This window comes from Scophthalmus maximus, chromosome 9, assembly GCF_022379125.1.
Source record: "Scophthalmus maximus strain ysfricsl-2021 chromosome 9, ASM2237912v1, whole genome shotgun sequence".
Lineage (NCBI taxonomy): Eukaryota > Metazoa > Chordata > Actinopteri > Pleuronectiformes > Scophthalmidae > Scophthalmus > Scophthalmus maximus.
In genome coordinates, this window is record NC_061523.1 from 14,875,001 (window position 1) to 14,887,648 (window position 12,648).

Sequence of the window (12,648 nt, forward strand, 5' to 3'; positions counted from 1 at the left end):
AGCCCGCGCCCCAGAATTAATACCCTGTCAAATTGTGATGAAATGCACAAAGTTGTCAGGAGAGGGTTGACGCGTCGCGCCACACATAATTCATCTCGTGCTGTGCCGCATTGCCAAACGCTGAACTCGAGCCGAGTTCTGATGATCCCGCTGAGCTCAGCTGACAGTCTGACGGAGCGTGTTTTGTTGTCTGGCTGGTTTGGATACCTGTGTATGCTGGAGGCTAGCGTGGCTTTGACAGGGAAGACAGACACGTATGCAATGACATTAGTGTCTGCCGGGCTTGAGTACAATCTCGAGCGGCGTGCTGCTTTTTTTTATGTGGCTCTAACTGTTTTCTTTGATCAATTGTTCTTGTGCTGAATCTTAAGTCCCGTTTCCAGATTGATACACCCTGCGACGCTGCGCCTCTCTCTGCCCGTGCCAGCCGCTCGGGCTAATGGAAGACGCGACACGGTGGACTCAGAGCACAGACTGTGCATGTAAGTGCACAGTAGCGGTGGTTTACCCGGAGCTGCTCTGTCCCATACCATTACACAGCATGGCTCATCAGACACATCAGCACACTCGTGTATGCTCGAGGCAAGAACCAAGTCACTGCTCCAGGCTGCCACTTACACCATCAAAAGCCATACGTTGTCTCCCCTGACTGTCTTCTATCTCTCCCTCTCTCATCCTCCCTCCTTCCCTCTCAGTCTCATGTATTTCTCTCTCTTGGTTTATCCCGGCATCAATCCAACGTCTCTCTCCTCACTCCCTCCATCCGACTCTCAGTCTCTCTCTCTCTCTCTCTCTCTCTCTCGTTTCCCCTTCTGAGGACTGGTGGCTGCGGTACCCGGCGCTCCGAGGCATATTTCAATGCTTACTGTTTTGGGTGTCTGCTGTACCTGCTATTAACCTATTTTGTTTGACCCTCTTGTGCATGAAGTTCTTTTCATTCACCGAGGACAACAAGGGGATTAAGAGAAAGCGCTGGCTCGAAAGACACGTTCATTGTCCAATGATGTACGGTGAAAGGCCTCAGTTATATTCCACCGCAGACGCGGAGAGCTGCGGACCAGTTGCTTTCGGTACATGCAGAGTAGATCGACATCTAGTATGTATTAGCGCGAACACTACGATTCAATAGAAAATGGTGACATCCACGCAGGAAGACGAGCTGCTTTGTTTGCTGTTGTCTTTGTATTTCTTACATGGATAAATTGTAGAGGTGAGGGAATGGGCAGAGTCAGCATCCCCTTTTTGTACAGCTCGTATAGAGTTTGTACCAGTGTGTGTGCGGACACAACGTATTGGTGGGTGCAACGAAAAACCTGATGTTGTTGGTGTCAAATTTGCTTTACCAGTTCAAATATGAAGACAAATGCATAAATAATCTCAATGATTTATCTGCCATTGATCCAGGTCCAGATACAGGGCGGCATCTGGGTCCAGATTTGAAAGGCACTCGCTCTATTAAAAGTCTTCAGAAATATCTACGATTACTTTCGGCCATTTTGTCATGAAGTGACTTGTGACATTAATCTGATTTATCAAGGTGCCTGGAAGTACTTATCAGATCATAAATTATATTGTTTTCCACACCTTTTCTTCAAGTCCTCAAAAGTCCTTGAAAACATTAGAAAACAAAGTCGAAAGTTCAGCAGCTTAGACGTAAGCCCAGTCAGGCAGACCTGTAATCTTTGTGGAATTTCTTTTATTTTCATTTAGGAGGTGAAATAAGTCGTACATTTAATTCCTAGTGGCACTGAAAGTTCTTGAAATTCTTCCAGTTGCCTTGATGAAACTTTAAAACAGACAACCTCGACGATCTAAAGTTGGTGCTGCTGCCATTGATATACTTTTTTATCCCATAACATCAATTGATGAAAGGGGGGACCGCCAAAGACCATAGTGTGTGTGTGTGTGTGTGTGTGTGTGTGTGTGTGTGTGTGTGTGTGTGTGTGTGTGTGTGTGTGTGTGTGTGTGTGTGTGTGTGTGTGTGTGTGTGTGTGTGTGTGTGTGTGTGTGTGTGTGTGTGTGTATTGAGGTGGTCAGTTTCATGCAGCCCAGGCACATACCAAGAGAAGTCATGAATCTGCACCCCCGATGTTTTAAAACCCCTGCCCTCTGCTTCCAGCCTGACCATTCGTCACAGTGTTTCAGCTTTCTGCAACAAATCCACACCACAGCAATTCCACTTATTCTACTCAACAGTTCAACAGCAAGCAAAAAAAAAAAACTGCCCCTCTAATAAACCACATGCTCCTGAGTTTGATTTTCCGTCTGCCATATTGTTTATGCACATGTGGAGAGTAAGTGGGCTGAGGAACCCGGTCCGTATTGGGAAATGTTGGGTCTGAATTAGTGGAGGGAGACGATTGTTTAAATATACTGTTAAGGTTTTAGTGTTTGTGTTATGGTGGTAGGATTAAATGCATTTCGTTTTATTTTTATTTTTATAATGGCAATAATATTCAAGAGGACAGGCTTTTATGGTGGTGACAAAAGTGAAGTGTTGAGAGCATTGAAGCATAATCAGTGTCTTGGTGTTGGTAGTTGTGTAGAGCAGATGCCAATACACATGAGCTTTTTTTTCTAAATGTATCTACATATCAAATAGAGATGTTCCGATACCATTTTATCTATTCCCGATACCGATTCCGTTACCTGGACCTCACCGAGTACCGATCCGAAACCAGTTCAACTGAAAAAGAACACAAATAAATACATCTGGCAATAAACAACAATTGCTAACTTTAAGTGGCTGTTAAAGTGCCTTTAAAGACCTTTAAAGTTTTTAAACAGTAACAGCAACTTTAAATCGAAATAAATCTAGGTATAGATTGTTATCTATACCTAGATTTATTTCGATTTAAAAAAAACTGTTAACGTGCAGCCACAGTTAAGAAAAATGAAATACATTAGTACTAGTAATACACAGTATTTCACAGTAACAGTACAAAACGACAATACGGTTGCTCTTCGTTGCTCTATAAACAGCACTTGCCGGTGTACAGTACACCGCAACTTTTGTCTTGGTGAAACTAATATACTTTAAAGGCCTGGTATCGGACCGGTACATGTGCGTATTCGCTGATGCACAACCTGGCATTTTCAGCAGTATCGGAGGCATTTCCAACACTAGTATCGGTATTGGAACATCTTTGATATCAAAGTATGAAAGGTGCATAGAAACCACAGGCATCTATAACAGTCTACATATTGATGACAATACACACAGCAAAGACGAAGGTATGGCTTGTAGCATGTGTTTAATGGGACGTGTCAAAACAACCAGCCCAACCTGCCATGTTATTATATATATATTAAAGAATTGAAAATTACCCCCCAAAGGGCATAAGTAAATAACTTAATATGTACTTTAATAAAAGATCAGATACATTTACACCGCAGTGCGCCGTAATGAGCAGTAATACACTCGTATAGCCGGGACTATAGTGTGTGGGACATTATGCGTAAAATATGTATATGAAAGAGGTCATGATTAGTGATGGAATGTACAGAAATTGAATGGAAGTAGCAGTTTGCCAAGTCGTGCTGGAAGTGGTTTAGGAAGTTTTTTTTTCTGTGTGATACGGGACGTATCAGGGGACTGGATGTGGGAGTGGAGGCAGACGTAGCACGGCTGAATGTATGGTGTGTGACAGATTGCCTCCTGTTTTTGTCTCCAGACGCCTTTGATCTCTCCGTTGCACCGAGTGCAAGGAAGGTCCCTGCCAAGAGAGGCACAGCCTAGGTCTCCCAGATACATTCTCACTGCATGCAGATCAGTACCCATGTGTGTAGCATCACATTGCTCAACTTCCTCCTTGTGGCCAAAAACAATATTAATGTGATATTACGCTTATGCCGGTTTGGCGGAAAACATCTGTCTGCGGCAGGGCGAGACATACAGCAGGCCTTGCTGCTGATTGGGCTTCGTCTGAGACTTGGACTGAGCAGAACCCAGCTGGTCAGCTGGCATGGAATGCAAATGTTAATCAGAAGAGCACACAGAAATGAGGAATAAATATATATTGGGGAGGATGCTGAAGAAAAACTATCTGGCTGTATGTTTCATATTAAGATTTCAAGGCTTGCGTACCAAACCCCCTGAAGCCAGCATGAGATTCTGTTCGCTCGCCGTGGTTTGGCAAAGATCAATAGACAATTGCTTCAGCAAAATGCATCATACTCCTCAATTGCTTTGCATTCAGTTTCATCAGTATTTAACCAGTCAGAGCTGCAGATCAAATTCTGTAAGCGTTCCTGGCATCATCTAATCCACTTCCCATAGTTTGCTGATTGGCCCAGCTTCCAGCTGCTCCTCTCAATTGAAAATCTTAGAGCAAAGACGGAGCTGGCATGATCGTGGCTGACGTCTGGGTGGCGACTAAGCCTTATGTATTCCTGGGAACAAAAATGGAGTGGGCCTTTTTCTTTTCTTTTTTAGGAAACCTGCGACCAGCAATGAACAGGCTCACTTCAGTACTGTACCCCTTTGGACCACTAAGAGGATGAAGACCTCAGGTTGTTTACTAATCCAAAACATATTTATACATCAGGTCTATGCCGTCTACTTTTAACGTGGAGTGCCAGGAAAGGATCGCATGTTATGAACCATTGCTTATTAGGTTATATTTCTACGCGTGTGGAGGCCAGGGGTGGATCGGGTGACAAAGTGGTGGAGGCAGAGAACATGTTTTGGTTCAGTCTGAAAAAGAAACGCCAGTGAGCTGCAGTTTGAGGCTCCAGATCCCAGATGTTCCAGATTCTACAACTCAGTGACCAAAATGACGAACAGAGTTTGGAAAACCACTGATCTGAGACACGCAAAAACAGGAGGACAAGTATGACCATAACCTATTGCACTTGTGGCGTTTCATCTCTCCATCTGCTGCCGGGGCCTGTGTCTTGTTTCCGTCTTACTGTCTCCTCTCAAGTGTCATCGAACAGACGTGTAAACCTTTCCAGTTGACACGAACGGCAGTCTGATGTAAGTGTTGTACACTCGGATGACAGATCACACACTCCAGTTCCAGTCGAGTAAATAAATGATTTTGTGGATCATTTGCACGACTGATTACAAGCATCGGAGGATCTGTTACGAGCAGCAGGTACTTGTTTTTCACCTCATTAAAGATTTGTTGGCTGCACTCCGCAGGGGCAAAGACTGAATGTCCAGAGAGTTCGATTAACATTACACAGCATCAGTTTGACCTGGAACCCCATGAGGCTAAAGTCTAATAGTCTGCCGTTGCCCCCGCTGCAGCTCAAGTCTATTGGCTGGAGAATTGCGCCATTTGAAACCTAATTAGCCAGAGAGCTCTCCAGATTGAACCTTATTGGTCTGATACATTGGCCACAGGAATAATCTCATTTTTTTAAAGCGGCCACTCGCCAAGAATTTTCGAAGATATCTTGATTCAAACTCTGAACCATTAACTCCATTAGTTTCAGTTTGTATTGGGAGGTGAGGAATTTGAACTCAGGTGAAGCTGAATGATTGTAGTCAGGTGCCGCGATGTGTGAGCTTCCGTTAAATTACAGAAAGCAGTTCAATAAGGAAATCAATATAATATGAAATTAATGTTGACATTTACAATGAATTAGCATCTTTTTTTTCGGTTATTTGGTTCCAGTGCTTAAGGAAATAAAAAATAAAAAATAGAGCAGCCTTGAAAGCAGAGACAAATGATATTGGAGGTGAGAAAACTATTGAGATGTATCAAAAGAATTTTAAATATTTAAAACTCAAGCTTCAATAAAAAGCTTCATGTAAATATAGAGATTTATTTTGACTTCCTGGCTGCCAAAAATTCTTACGCTCAAAGCTGTGACTGGTGATCCAATTTGACAGCTTGAACCTAAATAACCAAATGTCTAATTGCAGTTAAAGTCATTTGTGGTTTATAGTTTTGGACAGAACTGACTGTGAGCCGCAGGTGTGACCGTTGCCTTGGCTTGTCCACTACATCTGAAGCGTGCGAAACACAAAAACTCAAACCACTTGAGTCTAAATCCCGAGAATCCACCAAGACAGGAAGTGAAAAGTGGGTTTTCTCCACCTCTCCCCAGAACCAACAGCAGCAGCTGAGCCGAGCTGAGCCGAGCTGAGGGGGCAGCCAACCTCCCACCCCGCCAGTTAACAGCCAGCTGCCTGTGTATACTCCCACAGACACACACACACACACACACACGTGTTTCCCATGATCTCAGCTGATGGCACCAGGATTGTGGGATCAGGCCCAGGTCTGGCGTCATGCTGCCCGCCCCAGAAGCCTCCCTGTTGGGTAGAGTGCACCACACCTCCTCTCTCCGGGATGCGGCAGACGTGGAGGTTTGTGGAGGTGTGGAGCTCTGCCCAGGGAGTGGTGCTGGGAGTAGCGCGACCCAGTGGGCGAACACCGTCACGTGGCGTTAAAACATCTTGACACGTGAGGCGTGGTGTTGTAGTTGTTTTCAGGTTCGCGGTGGTTATCGATTTTTAGCGCTTAACGGATTATCAGAGGATGTGATGTGCGATTTTACAAAATGCATAGCTTTAACTTTGTCTTCACGGAGATTTCTAATAACTGCGCAGCAGAAGCCTGTTAGTATCCAACAATCTCTTCATTAAAAGGCCTCTGTTATGAGCGTCTCTCCTTGCCATACTAATGCCAGCACAGTTCCAGGATGCAGTTGAGATAAAAAAAAATAGACGGATTGGGCAAAGGAAAATGGAGGCAGAGTCAGAGATACAAGTGTAAAGAGACCGATGGAGAGAGTAGGTGTAAACAGGAGGAAGTGTGAGTGCTTCAGTGATGTTCGTAGGATTCTCGGGAGGTGTTAATAGCTTCACAGAGCAGAGAGTAAAGACAAAAAGTCATGAGGAGAGAGAAAAGAAGAAGAAGGTTTATTCCTCGACTGACTCACGCGCTCACATACACACTCTTTATCATACACACTCATCTGCTCAGCAGGTATTTTAAGGAACACCTCTGCGGAAGCAGTTCTTCTCCTCTCTTGGATAGTTGATGGGGAGTTACATTGAATATCTCTGATATCCCCCTCTGCTAAACATGGATCATATGTCAGTGCCAGCTGTTACAATATGTTATATTGTAACATGTCTAATTCCTAAAAATTTGTATGTAGCAGTTCTAGTGAACATGCCTCCAGCCTTTCGGTCTCCGGGCCGCCGGTTCAGTTCAATATTGATTTAACAGCAGGCATTGTTAACCTTCACAATTATTCTCTTTGGTTTTGTGTCGTCCCCCCCCCCCCCCGGGGATCGGCTATTTTTAAAAATGCTATGTTGGACAGCTATTGTTTAACAAACAGCCTATTGATTTGTGTCAGCTTCAATTGTAGGGCTGCGTGAGGCGAGGGGCGTGTCTTGGGGAGCGTGTCCATTCTCACAGCGTCTCGGCCCAGACAAATGCAGCTCTTAAATCTTTCACATTCAAATTTTAGAGGCAAAGATTCTCCTACAATTTTTTTTTATATAATTGTATGTATTATTTATATTTGTTAATAGGACCATTTCAATTTTAACTTTTTTTTTCTTCACTCATCTTTGGAAGGACATTTTATTTTGTGCCTATAGAAAAAAACAAATGCCACTGTTACATGACATTGCCTGTGTTTCCCTTCCCCGTCAGGGAAGTCGTCTGCTCCTTGAGTTGAGAGTGACTGCTCAGTTCTGCTGAATGATTGTGTTTGTCTGCGGCATGTGTTGCGTATCATTGCGACATCATCGCAGCTGCCATCAGCGAGCTCAGGTCAGGACAGTTGTGCTGTGCTGCAGTCCTCTCTCCCAGACACTTTCGGCAACCTTCACTTAGTCTCAATATCAATTTTTCACAAAAAAAACAACTCCCTCTGTCGTATGATAGTTGGACCTATGATTCTTTTGTCAGTGATCACATGGAGCCGATCGAACAAATGGAGCTGTAAAGCTGCTGACATTTTCGACGCGCGGAGCCCTGCGGAGCCCTGCGGAGCCCTGCGGAGCCAATCGAACAGCAGCCAAGAAAAACAATGGCTCATGCTCTCCCCCCTCGAAGGAAATGCCAAACATTACAGCGCCTGTATAAATAGAAGGCTCCGACTTTGTAGAGCGAGCGAGCGAGATAGAGGACAGGAACCCCCTCCCCGGGGTCACACCAATGGCAGACTCCGACCTCTCCTCAACCCCCCCACTCTCGCTCCCTCTCTTTATTGCCTTCTTTTTTTTGTTTTTCTCTCCTGGTGTACGATCTATTTTTGAGCTGATTCCTCTTGACCTCAATGTTTTTCCATCTCCTTTAGTTTACCTTTGTATTTTTTATCCCTCTCTCTCTCTCTCTTCCTGACACCGGGTCAGCATGAATAACTGAACATCCTAGTAACACCTCCTGCTTTATTAATGCCACCATCTACTACGGTCGAAGTAGCAAGTGGCCGTCCCTGCATGTATTGTGTTGCAGACTCTGACCCGACGTGAGTGCTGTACTCAGAGCTGCTTTTAAATAGCTTTTGGCCAAGCGGCCTCCTCTCACCGCTGGACAGCTCAGGCGCAGTTCGGTGTCATTTTGACGGTGATGAGAAACGTCGCTTTGCGTCTGGATGAATGTGTGTGTGGACTCACGTGGTCCTACAACAAGCAGCGTGAGGTGTGGCGGGACGACGAGACTTCAAAGTCCATCCAGGATTTTGGAATATTAAATAATTGATTTCATTTTGAGCAATCCCCAAATCAAAGTCAGCTGCTCCGACTGTGTCACGGGTTTGCCGATCATTCAGCCGAGACAACTCCAACAAGTCTCTGGTCTGTAATGTCTCTTTCATCAGATGTGTAAAGGTGTTTCCCTCGACTGGCACGCTGCACTTGACAGTTTGGGAGATTGAACCCCAGCTGCAAGAGTGGGACACGCACATTCGCCACCAAGTCATTCGCTCTTTGACTCTTTGTCTTTAAAGGTTTCAAAAGTGTTTTTGTTTTTTGCAATGGGAAAACTTTTCAGGAAAATATCGTCAATCTATTGTTTTCTTGACAGTCTTTTCGGTCTGATATAGGTGTGTGTGTGTGTGTGCGTGTGTGGGGGGGGATGCAATTTCCCACTGAAAAGATCCTCTTTTCGGAAGCTGAAAGCGCTGTTTATGTGTTGCGTAGATTGCTTTTTCACACTATGCGGGGTCAATTTGCATATTTATAGAACATTTCAATATAAGGTAGGCCATTAACTTGGCACATGTATACAAACATTCAGATGGAAATTGAAGATGGAAAAAAAAATTTAAGATGAATTGGCGTCAACCGTCAACGAGTCCAAGTTTGTTTTCTGTGAGGAAGGACGGTAGATTATTTGTTTTCTATAGTGTGTGCATCTTATTTCATGTAAATTTAGTTTTATCCCTGCTTGTAGGAGAATCAGTTTTTTTTGTTTTTTTTGTGCAAAATAATAGTCATTGCAGAGTTCTGGTGAGCTTTGTCCTAGAAAATAAGCCAATGGTGTAGCTCTTGGGTAATGTTCAACATGAGGTGGCTTTGACAATGTCAATATGTGTTTGACAGAAAACGTGGTAGTCTTGATACGATTGAGCAGCCGAATGGAGGATGATGGACACGAACCAAGTGGAGAATGCATCACTTTTAAACTGAATGCAGTAAAGTGGGCGAGACGGAATAAAAAAAAAGGTGGGGATTGAGACAGAGAGTGAGTTTAGAAAAAAAATCTACTGTTGTATCCAAGTGTGCTACAGAAAATAAACTATTGAAGAGAGGAATTACATGGTACCGTCTGCTTGACCGAAGTCTGTGACCAGCCTGAGAGGTCAGCAGTTTACAACCTAGACACGAGCCACCTCTGTTCTCCTTCTCCTTTTTTTTTTTTTTTTTTATACACTTTTGTCGCTCGAGCATGCTCGGCCTAAATATCTAATAAGCCGTTCTGCCAACTTCTGATCCTGGATTTGCTCTCACCTGGGCAAATGCACGTGAATAATTGAATCGGCGTGAAGTGAGGCAGGGGCATGGTTGCCACGCAGTGTTGTGCTGAGGCCTGATAAGCCTCTCGGCTGCAGCAGAAGAGCCTCGCAGAGCCGAAGAGACGACGTCTGACATCATTAACGCTGTAACCCACTGGCTGCCGAGCCGAAACAGGGGCAAGTATTAAGTGGATGGTAAAGAAGAGGGGGCGTGTTCTGCTCCCTGTCACAACTCTGTGAGAATCTCATCTCATTTTGCTTTCATGTATAAAATGTATTAAGCCTATTAGCGAATCTGGCTCGGGCCTTGTGCTCGACATGAGTTGGTTGTCTATTTCATTTTCTGTCACTTGCATCAGAGCCCTCATCAGCCGCGCTGAGAGGCAGCGAAAAAGGAAATAAGAAACAAACGTGGCCTTTGAAAGGGAGTGTGGGTGTGTGCAACCGAGAGACACAGCTGCAGACTGCGGCAGGCACAGGGACGAGTCTGTGGGGGCATATAGATCTGACAGTCCTGCGTTTGAAACCTGCTGTATACAGACAAAACTCACACTGGTCATGTGACCGAGCATGGCACTGCACATGCTAAGGCCTTTTTTAAAATGAGGTATGTACGAGTGAATGCATTATTCCAAATTCACCAGCGAAGTTCATTTTTATACACTGTAGAACTGGGGCATAGTGTCAGCACTCAAAATCCCATTTAAATATATGTGGGCAGAAACATATGCTGGTCCACGTACGGATAAGATTCTAGCAGTGCACATACGCCCACCTCCCCCCTCTGTGTCAGCGTTCAGAGACATGAATACATTGCAGAATCCATATGGAGTGCACTGTTTGCAGATGTGCACTCATTATTGAACACATTTTATTTTTAAAAACACCAAAGTGATATGAGATGTAAAAGCAACATAATACCGTGAGATGTGTCAAAATGCAACACGCTCCCCGAGATTTATTTTGAAATTGCTTTTGTAACAGGAGCCGTGTCCGGTGTAGCAGTGAGCGGGTTAAGCTTAAGCCGGCCAGCTCAACTGCACTGAATGTGAAATGGAAACACCAGCTTGGCTGCATTACTGTTTACATTCTATGAATAGGAATCACATGTTCGGTGAGACCAGCCCGCTCTGAGGTCTCTCTGCAGAGAGAGAGAGAGAGAGAGGCTTGAAAAAACAGGGAGACGGAGGAAAGACTGGGAAAGTGGCGGCAGGAAGACAAGTCAGAGTAGAGGAAGAAAAAGAGGAAGGGCAGCAACAATAAAGGGGCTGGCGAAAGGAACCCGGAGCAGTTTCTCACATGATAAAACATTCCTTTTTATCCCACGAAGCAGCCGCATTGAGATGCACTTCTCCCGTCGAGGACCACATGGAAATATATAACACAACAAGTTTAATGCGCCGCTCGATCCCACTTATATAATCACACAGTTTTAGGTGTGTTCTGGTCAGCTGCAGGGTTTTTGATTTTGGGGATCTGTTTCAATTTCCCTTTCCCCCCCCCCAAAACCATGTGAACAACTGAGGTTCCGTGATCTCTGCCTAAACTCAGCAGTGCCTGCTCGTTGAAGTGTCTCACGCTTGTGGGTACATTTAACCCCAACTGCTAAAACGCACGGCCCTTGCGAAATGTCAGCATTTAAATCCGATTATGCAGCTGAATTCCACCGAATGCACTCAAACAATGTCCCCATTTCTTTTTAGTTTAAATGCTCCGCTAAGGTGATTAGGGTAAATGCCATGTTTAGGTCCAGGTCTTGAGAGTTTGCTCACACGGTCACTAATGAAAGTATTCATGCAGCAGTGCCACACTGGGGCGTTTTTTATTGGTCATTTTAATGTGTGCACCCCTTGATTAGAACCTGGGCCACGCCAAAAAATGTGTGTAGGTCTGGGATTTGCCACAGTTTCACAAACAGGCCGGCCATTCTCTGTGAAGAGACACGCGTCGACTCCAGGTGTGGGATGTGGTTACCTCATAAAGTAATGAATGAAAGCTCCTCTTCCTCGGGGAGACTGAGTGCGAGGCTCAGGGAAAAATCAAACCGCCGTCTAGTTCCAAGTTTTGACATCGTCTCCGCTCCATAAAAATTTCAGGCTTAGTTTTCTCCGATTTCTTCCTGGCGTCATTTTAAATTAGTGATATGTTGCTGTTTTCACATGAAGATATCCTTTAATTTGTTAGTGCCCTCTTTAACCTTTAGCCTGTTTGGAGTCATTTCTGGAATGCACGCTGCATAACAACAGATCCACAGCACGTCGAGGTCACAGACTGCCGTCTGGGATTGTCAGTTGAATAGCGTCTGTCTCTGTTTAGTCCCAAACAACTATGAAGAATCAACCTGATGGCTGCCATGAATGCAGCTGGCCTCTCACAGACCCCTATAGCGAACAGCTATTGTACCAGAGCACACTGGGGTCGGAACAACAACTGTTCAACTGAAACATTTTATCTTATCACCGTCATGTCATGAGTTATCCAGCACTGCTTTATTTCAGCTTTCTCAACAAGAAAAAATTTTGGCAAATGGGATTTTTTTGCAAGTGGTAAACCACCGTGACATCACCCATTGGTTTGTGAACTGGCTGTTTGAAACCTTGAGGTTTGTGTTCTGCCCAGCGTCATCTTGTTTTTATGAAAAAACAGAAGTAGCCATATTTGGAGGAGCAGGGGGTGGGCCTGACACATGCAACCTGCACCCATTGGATGGTACTG

General features: G+C 44.6%; 1 protein-coding gene across 4 annotated transcripts in view; it reads left to right on the forward strand.

Annotated features, from left to right (window-relative positions):
- mid2 (midline 2) overlaps window positions 1-12,648 on the forward strand; it is a 124,806-nt gene that overhangs the window by 44,500 nt on the left and 67,658 nt on the right. The window lies entirely within an intron of this gene.